Raw genomic sequence first — 8,604 nt, 5'->3', positions numbered from 1 at the left:
GCCTTTTGATCTTTTGTCGGAACCGCGACTGCAAATTTTGTGAAATGGTCCGTCAATACTAACACATTTCTGGTGTCTCGACTATCGGGCTCAATACACAAGTAATCAATGCACACTATCTCAAGAGGGTAAGTTGCCTGGATATTCTGTAGTGGAGCAGCCTTTTGGGGAAGGGCCTTCCTCATGAGACAACGTGAGCATTTCTTACACTTCTCTTCAATGGACTGAGCCATTCGTGGCCAGTAGAACCTTGCCCGAGCAAGATGTAAGGCACGCTCAACCCCGAGGTGACCAACCTCGTCATGTACACCTTTCAGGGCTCTGTCGCGGTACTTTTGGGGCAGTACTAACTGGTACACAAGGGAATCTCTGTCATTGAATTTCCTGTAAAGCACGCCATTACTGAGCTCGAGTTTGTTCCATTGTTTCAGAAGGAGTTTAACATCTGACGATTCAAGATTTGCTTCTTTGGGGCTGGGTTTCAAGCCTCTTCTCAACAGGGCTATAACACGAGCGAGAGAAGGATCATCCTTTTGTGCAGCGCACCAATCAGCATCTGTCATTGAGGGTAAGATGTCTTCTCCATAAGCCTCAGTGACTGAGCTGGGGTCAATAGCAAGACTCTCGACAACTGAGAGGGTTTCTGAATGGCATGACACTGAGTGACGCTGACACAAGGCAGAAAATGTTTCATGGTCAAGATTGTTTGGCATGTTAATGAGACGTTCTTTCATGTCATCAATACGAGCTTTTTCTTTGACAAATGCCTCATCTTCATGAGGAGGCTCTTGAGGCCGCCGTGACAACCCATCAGCATCTTTGTTTGCTTGACCTGCCCTGTACTTAATATTGAAATTGTAAGTAGACAAGGCAGCCAGCCACCTGTGTCCTGCCGCATCTAATTTCGCAGTTGTCAAAACATAAGTTAGCGGGTTATTGTCGGTCAGGACTGTGAAGCTAGAACCGTAAAGGTAGTCATTGAACTTTTCACACACAGCCCACTTGAGGGCTAAGAATTCAAGTTTGTGTGTGGGATAGTTCTGTTCACTCTTAGAAAGCCCCCTGCTAGCGTAAGCAACTGCTCTCAGCCTCCCCTCTTGCTCCTGATAGAGCGCAGCTCCCAACCCATCCGGACAAGCATCCGTGTGCAATACATAGGGGAGTTGTGGGCTGGCAAAAGCAAGAATTGGTGCAGAAGTCAGCTTTTCGATTATTGTTCGGAAGGAGGTTTCACACTCATGAGTCCATTGCTCCCCGAGAGGCTGAGTGGGACTGTAGGAAAGTCTGGGTGGTTCTCTCTTGTAAATCTTGCCTCTCTTCTTCGGTGACCGGTAACCGGCAGTGAGACGATTCAACGGTTTGGGTGTCTTGGAGTACCCTTCAACGAAACGCCTATAGTATCCAGCGAAGCCTAAAAAACATTTAAGCTCTTTGAAATTGGATGGGCGCGGCCAACATTTCAGAGCAGAGATCTTTTCGGGATCGGTGTGGACTCCGTGAGCATCCACAACATGCCCTAAATACTTCACAGATGTTTTGAAGAAGTGGCATTTTTCTGGGGATAATTTAAGACCGTAGTCTCTCAAGCGAGTAAGAACTTTCATTAGCCTGGATTCGTGCTCTTCTAATGTGTCTGAGAACACAATCAGGTCATCTAAAAAGACAAGCACTTCGGTGAGGTGGAGGTCACCCACACACTTCTCCATCAGGCGTTGGAAGGTGCTTGGGGCATTTGTAACACCCTGTGGCATCCTATTAAATTCATAGAAGCCAAGAGGACACACAAAGGCTGTCTTAGGCTTGTCCTCCTCGGCTACCTCCACCTGATAGTAACCGGACTTAAGGTCCATGACCGAAAACCATTTAGCTCCACTCAGAGCTATGAATGTCTCCTCAATATTTGGCAGGGCATATGCATCTCGAATAGTTCTTAGATTTAGTTTACGGTAATCTATGCATAGCCTTATCGAGCCATTCTTTTTCCTTACCAAAACAATTGGTGAGGCGAAAGGACTTTGTGACTCTCGAATGATGCCTGCATCCAGTAATTCTCTTAAATGTTGTTTGACAGCTTCTCTGTCACTTGGGTGTATGGGCCTTGGTCGCTCTTTGAAAGGTGTTTCATTGTTCAATTTGATATGGTGCTTCACAGCTGTGGTGTGGCCATGGGACATGTCATTGAGAGCAAAAACTTCAGGGATGGATCTCAGTTTTCCCAGAATTCGCTCTTTCCATTGCTCTGGGATGGGAGAATCATCAAGGTTGAATGTGAGGTTGTCGCTGTCTGGTTCATTTTGACTTGGAGGATTCCGAGTTTGACTTGATGCTAGTGGGGAAACGTGTTGGGCTGCACAAGCTTGAGCGACAATGCTATTTGACTGCAACGTAACAGCATGTTCACTAACATTGTGTACAATGACAGGTACTTTACTGCTGGAATTAAAAGGAATGTCTACTAAAGCCGATTCAAGAAGCAATCCACCTGGTAACTTGTATTGCTCATGCGGCTCAAGGACAAAACTTGTGTTCTGGTTGTTCTTTCTTAACCTCACATTTCCCATTAGGCATTGTTTGTGTCTTGCAGGGATTGTCACTGCCCCTTTGCTATGCAACATGACAGGGCAGGAATGAGTATCATTTCTTTGTACTTGGGCAACATGTTGAAGGATCGTTGCAAACTGCTTAGAGTATAGCTTACGAATGAACTTGGGACCATCTTGATGTACTAACTGTCCATAAACCCGTAAAAGCACATTTGTCCCTATCAACAGCGGAATTCTACTGTTAAAGTGACACTCAGGGACAACAAGGGCCAAGACAGTTAATTGTTGTTCTTTGCCTGCAATGTTTTCGGGAAATGTAATGCAAGTCTGAACATAACCCAAGTATGGCACGTTTTGCCCTCCTGCTCCTTCAATTTCAAGAAGAGCATGTATTGGCTGGATGGGAAGGTGGGAAAGGTGCATCTTGTGAAAAGACTCAGAAATGGTCGTAACCTGTGAGCCTGAGTCCATTATGGATTCACAGAGTACCCCGTCAACAAGTACTGAGGCTGCACAGCGTGGGCCTATGAGACCTTGAGGGAAGAGGAAGTTAGGATCTAGGCTGTCTATGGGATGAATGGGTTCTGTGATTTGCACTTCAGGACCACAAGCTAATGTCTCGGGACTGGGGGAATCAAGGGTTTCAGCTCCTGGGTGTCCCACGACAGGAGCTGCCACTAGTTTAAAGCAAACGGGGCTGTGGCCTGTCGTGCAGCAAAATCAGCCTGTTTCTTTCTCAACTCTGCATGCTTTTCTCGGACAAGTGTAGGATTAGCGTCATTTGTGCAGCTTACTGCAATATGATTGTCTTCCCCACACTTAAAGCAAAACCATGCCCTAGGTGTGCCAGGAACTTTAGCAAATGTCTGTGAGTTTCTGGTGTTGACAGCTAGAGAATTTTTGGGCTCATATTTCTCAGGTTTGGTTGAATGTCTTTGGCTTTGGACAAGCATTTGGACTTGTTTGGTCAACTCGGCTATTTGACTTTCAAGCTTGGCAGTTTCATTTGGTTTTGGGTTCACAGATTTGGATTTAGTGCTTACAAGAGGTTCAGTACTTGGGGTGGTGCTCCTTGGCCTTTGAGTTAAAGTTAACTGTTCAACTTGCTTTGTGAGTTCATTGACTTTTTGTTCGAGTTTCACAGCTTCACTGTCGGTTGGAGTAGGAGTCGCAAGTGGCACTTGGCCAAGGGTGGGCATACTAAAAACCGAGTGTGCATGTGCAGCAGCTTTTGTTGCACCCAAATGTTTCTTCATGCGGTCCAACTTGGCGAAACGACGCTCTTCCTCAGTCCTTAACATGAGGAGAAGCTCCGAAAATGAGGGTGGAAAGCTCTTTTTTGCTTCAAGCTGGAGACTTATTATCAAGCTTTGGTCCCAGCAACCTCTAATGAATTGCTTAAGAAGCAGTTCATTTACATTTGTAAGAGGGGCTCCCCCTCTAGAAATGACTCGTGTGAGAAGGCTGTGAAGACGGTTCAAGAAGGCAGATGGGTTTTCTCCGCTGTTTTGATTCGAGCCAAGAAAGGCAGTGTAAAGCTCTTCACCGTCCTCAACAACTCCAAAGGCTGAATCAAGCTGAGTGACATAAGTGCTTGGTGTCGCAGTGACCCCCAGAGGCTTTACAATTTCAGATGCGGGGCTAAGTAAGCTCTCAAGTATCTTCCTCACTTTGAGGGCATCAGTCAGGAAAGGGTCACTGAGTAGAAGATTGACTTGGGTACGCCATATCTCATAGTCGACTTCACCGTTGGGCCATGGAAGTCGGCCTGAGAAGGTACGTATCTTAGCGTGAGCAAGGGGTGCGTGACTTGGCTCATTACGAATAACATGTTCAACCACTACTTTCTGAATATGCGAAGGGTTGTAGATGCTCTCGTCTACATGTACTGGACCAGCAAAAGTGTCAGTATGTGGGCTGAAAGCACTTGTGGGTTCTACGGGTTCACTTGAATCAGTATTGGGAATGATGTCAGCTGTCGTATTAACGTTATGGTCAACGGGTGATCGTGTCTCAGTCTGGGGGGTAGGGCTGGCCTGCAATTCGCCTTGGAAAATACTGAGGAAGCCTGCCCTCCCACTGCCCCCCATAAACTCAAGTTCCTTCAGGTATCTACGGGCCACTTCCTTGCCCATTTCTTCTTGGGTGATATCTCTGACGGTTTTGGAAACCCATTTCACTGTAGGGTCTAAAGGGCTGACAACTTCCCCTAAGGTGGAAGGGTCTATCTTTAAGATAGCCTGTTCAGACTCATACACTATAAGTGTTCTGCCTTCGGGCTGATGTGGCTCATCAGGGACCCTGACAATGTTAGAGATCTTACCATTGACTTCAAAAACATTAGTTATATCATGTTCACTACGATGTCTTTCAATACCTGTAATAAGCAGGGTTTTCTGGCTATCAACTCTAAAGTGTTCACAAAGGTCAAGTGCCATTTTCGAAAATAAACGTATCACTCAGTGTGTCATATGAGTTGGAGGTAAAACCACTATGCCAATCTCCTGGCTGGCTCGCCACTAGTTGTCACCCTTTTTAACTGAGTAGTCCAAAATCAGTCAAATCCACAGTAATCTGTCATACAAAGTCAAGGAAAAAAACAATATTTGAGAATCTACTCTTGTTGGGTTCAGTTAGGATCGTAAGGAGACTGGCAGTGGTAACTCAACTTAAAGAAGGAATATCCCTCCACTCAGAATGAGACACTGACAACAACTTAAAGGGAGAAAAGTGATTTGAGTGTATTCAACATTTAAATGCTCCAAAACATAGACATGAACAAAACATTTAGACCATTTCAAACATGTAAATCTCAACAATGTACAATATATCACTTAAAGTGTCCATAAATATATTAGGTAGGCTGTCCTTTTCAGTTCAGTGCACTTAGTATTCAGTGTTCTTAGTAAGTGTTAATTGTCTTTAGTCACAGTTTTTGCTTTTTGATGCATCAGTTTTTTGTGTTAAGTGGAATCAGATCTGACCCCCAAAAAAAAGTAACAACATAAAGTGTCCTGAGATCTCAGAAAAAAAACGTTAATCCAAAAAAAATTGCAAATCGTTGTATCCTACCACCCTCCAAGGAAACAGGTGGCCTTCAGATTGAGAACGTCCTTTCTAGGCACCTCCAGTGGCATCCAGTCCTTAGATGGCACCGCTTGGGCCTTGCAGCAGATTTCTACCACGTAAACAAAAAACCAGCCTGCACACAACGTGCAGTGCAATCACTCACTTGTAAAATAAAACGTGTTTCTCTAGTGTTATCCCTTTTGTTCCTCACACATCACACATCTATACAGTTCTTATTGGCCAATAACAATTTATCAACAACAAAAATACATTTCACTGCAAATCATGAAGCATGAAAAGTGTCTCCGTGGTGTGTTAGCTAAAACTTCACATGTAAGCGCATTAGCCCAGGGAGCACATGTGGGTACGCTAGCATACTCTCCACAGGCTAACACAGCTAAGCAATCGTTAGCAGGTTCTAAGACAAATATCACATTTCCGACAAGCATTGTATCCTGACTGGTTTTATGCTCAGAAACTGGACTATGAATCACAACTGAAACTGCAACTGTGAGACTCACCAGGATATTCTTCAAAGAAAACAATAATTCCGTAGCGCAACACGTTACAGGACTGAATATCCACACAGCTTTGCGCATCTAGCTCCGTGCAGGCGGATGCAGTGAAAGAAAGTCACCACGCACGCGCTATGGTGCATTCACGGTACATGGGAAAACTCAGCATTTCACAAACAGTAACACTTCAAATTAGAATAAAAACAGAATACAATTGGCAATAAAATAACCATGGGTTACATGTACATTTAAGTTGATATAAGAAAAGACTAATAGCCTGTAAGATTAAGATGAAAACAGGCAGATATGTCAGCCAGAAAAGAGAAACCAGAATGTAAGTAACATATGTAGCAAGGGCTGAATCTCTGCCTCTGATACTACTACTACTACTAATATTAATAATATGTTTAATTTTGTTTGATTTTAAAGGTTAAAGCCTTCAGGTTTTTGGTATGTTTTGGAAAACTGTAAATAATGACCCAAAATAAAAGAAAAACACTAATACTACTACAGATGACATTATTGGTGGTAGCTAGGACTATTCAGTTTATAAATGTGTGTAAAAATGTTCTCAGACAGCCAGACCTTCACGGTTGTTTTGCATGCACGGTCGGAGGGACTTCTAAATTTGATTGTAAAGTACAAACATATTCAGGTATGAATCACTTGTACATGAAACATCCTTCTGCAGGGTTTATATGCAGATTTGTGAGTAGGTTTTGTTTGTATGTGTGTGTGGTTTGTAGCTTTGAGTGCACAGACAAAGCTGAAAAGCGGTATATGAGTACCATTCCATTTCACCATCTATTAACTGGGCGGCACAGAGCTGCAGTGTTTATGTGGAGTTTGCATTTTCACCCTGTGACTGTGTGAATTTCTATTTTCGTACTCCAGCACGTCAGGTTAACCAGCAATTCTAAATTGGCTGTAGGTGTGAATGTGAATATGTCCATCTCTCTGTGCTAACCCTGTCATGTGAATGGCTGCCAGTCTAGGGTGTACTCTCCCTCTCACCCAATGATTTCCTAGATGGGGTCTAGAACCTCCAACCACCCACACAGTGTAACTGTGTTGCCGTATGCCGCTCAGTGAAACCTTTGACAGTTAAGGCTGTTCTCGTAAATAGGTAAAAGCAGCAGCAGCAGACAAATGACAGTGTAAACGGGATGTATACTCCTTTTATTGCACAGATCAATTTTATTATCAGCTTGAACTTAATGTGGTAAAGTGGAAGAGGAGCAGCTGCAGAGACCTCACCTGGTGAAAGAAAAAAAAAGATTTTGTCACAAAAGGTGCAGAAGGAGGAAAAAAAGAAAAAAGTAAGACAAGAGTGAGCCTTGGACAGCCATTAACTCAATGAAGAGAGCTCTGAGACTTGAGAGGGCTCAAAAAGTGACATTCATACTAGATCACAAAGATTTTATATATTTTTTTTCATCCAGAGTGTCAGGAGCCTTAGCTGACATCCGGCAAGAGGCGAGCTATACCTGCAGCCAGTGTAGAATCAGCAGTTAAACTCACACACATTTCTTTGGATTGTAGCAGGAAATACAGGCTCCACACTTGAACCCAGAACCTTCTTGCTGTGCCATATCGCTCCAACATCAGTAAATAACAAAAACGACTAAATTCCTGCCCATTAATCAAATACTAGAAATCAAGGTTGGAAAGTTGAAAAGCTCTCTATTGCAACTTTAACTGAGCAGTGCTCGGGCACCCATACATTTATTTTCTTCTTAGGAAAGCAAATTATATCTGTGAAGGTTGGAAATGAAAGTTTGAGACGGCATCAATTTCGGCTGAAGCCAAAAGCATGGCAGAGCATTTGATGAATCTCTAAAGCTCACAGCGGTCCCAAAGTTGAGCAGCAGCATATGATTTCTTCAATCTCTCAGTGCTCAGGTCAAATACATCTCACAGTTTCTGACTACTCTTGCTGCCCTCTGTTGCTCTCTGAATTTTATACTTTTTTCCCCATTTCCCATGGTGCCCGTTTCCCTGTATTTCTCAAATATAGCCATTATGTTGTCTCATCCTCACATTCTGTCAGTCAAAGCCATGTGTAAAACTTTTGTGTTGAAAGGAAATCTCACAGAAAAGCTGAGGTAGTGTGCAGACTTCAGGAGAACTTTTCATTCTTATTTACTCGTATGGGAGGAATCATAAGGATTCCCCACTCCAGCAGAAATTGCTTATATATATGTCCCAAAAGACATATATGGCTCATGCAATGATTTACTAATGAAATAGGCTTTTCTTGCAAAAAATATAATGTTTACTTGATTCATATTTTATTCTTATTCTCTCGTGCATTCTCGCAGTATATAGAAATCCAAAGTTTCTTTACAGAATATTAAATCTGAAAGCAAAATTTGTAGCTTGTTTTTTTATTGGACAGACCTACGCTGCTTCTGGTTAAGCTCCGGTTATGTTCCACGGACTGATCACTGCTCATGCAAACTGTGTTATCAACACAT

At 43.2% G+C, this 8,604-nt stretch overlaps 1 long non-coding RNA gene across 1 annotated transcript; it reads right to left on the bottom strand.

Moving 5' to 3' along the window:
• Nucleotides 1–5,259: 5,259 nt before the first annotated feature.
• On the bottom strand, nucleotides 5,260–6,369 carry LOC145419637 (uncharacterized). The gene is made up of 2 exons (XR_013900947.1): nucleotides 6,134–6,369; nucleotides 5,260–5,745 (listed from the first exon to the last, which is right to left on the bottom strand). It is a non-coding gene; the product is annotated as an uncharacterized LOC145419637 (long non-coding RNA).
• Nucleotides 6,370–8,604: the final 2,235 nt, after the last annotated feature.

This window comes from Astatotilapia calliptera, chromosome 13, assembly GCF_964374335.1.
Source record: "Astatotilapia calliptera chromosome 13, fAstCal68.1, whole genome shotgun sequence".
Taxonomy (NCBI): domain Eukaryota; kingdom Metazoa; phylum Chordata; class Actinopteri; order Cichliformes; family Cichlidae; genus Astatotilapia; species Astatotilapia calliptera.
Note: the sequence above shows the minus strand (reverse complement) of the source record. Positions and strands in the feature narration are given on the sequence as shown.